Here is an 889-nt window from a genome sequence, read left to right as displayed (position 1 = left end):
TTTACACTCTCAGAAATAAAGGGACAGTAGACATACATTTTTTTCTTAAAGGAACATATTTCCCAAATGTATCCTAAAGGTACATTGAATGTTCTTTGGGAACAAATAAGTGCCTTTTACAAGCAAAAAAAAAAAAAAAGAAACAACTTTTAAAATATCTGTTTGGTTTTAAATGGGAAATTTGTTGTGGTGCAACAGTCTTAAACTGATCTAACAGCTGGATAATGTTAAATTAGTTAACTTAGCAGGATCAACGTTAAACATTATGCATTAAGTTAATTATATCCGTGGGCTATCCACCACATCTGTCTCTCCTGCTAGATGTCTGAATCAGTGTTTATGGCATTCAATGCACTGTGTGCTTTTTCTTTCAGTTCCTGCACTACCAAGTTAAGTTTCCATTTGCTTATTTTAGGCATAAATAAGAGTAGGCTTGCCTCGTTCAGTGTTCTGTGTTGATGTGCAATTGTGAAATGGTATTTCCAACCCTGACATCTACAGACGTTGTTTAATAAACACCAGCACATCAATTAAGAAATACCTTCATCCATGAATGTTAGTGCTGAATCATCAATTTGACGATTAACCAACCTTACTTTTATTTATTTACATTTTCTATTATTTATACCAAGCACTCAGTTATTTTCCTCAGCCATAATGCATAATTATTTTGCTTGATAAATCCTTTTTTCAGTATAACCTGGGCACCCATATTTAACTACTTGTGCCAATGAATGAATGCCACTGCCTTGCCTGACCACACATAGATGCACCCACTCACACACACAAAACCACACAGATAAGCAACCACTCACCATCCTCAGACTTATAATTGCACATACAGTAACAACACCAATTTTGGTTTGAAATAATTATGTTTTTTTTCCCC

The sequence above is a fragment of the Anguilla rostrata genome, chromosome 16 (genome assembly GCF_018555375.3).
Source record: "Anguilla rostrata isolate EN2019 chromosome 16, ASM1855537v3, whole genome shotgun sequence".
NCBI lineage: Eukaryota > Metazoa > Chordata > Actinopteri > Anguilliformes > Anguillidae > Anguilla > Anguilla rostrata.
This window is presented reverse-complemented; position numbering follows the sequence as displayed.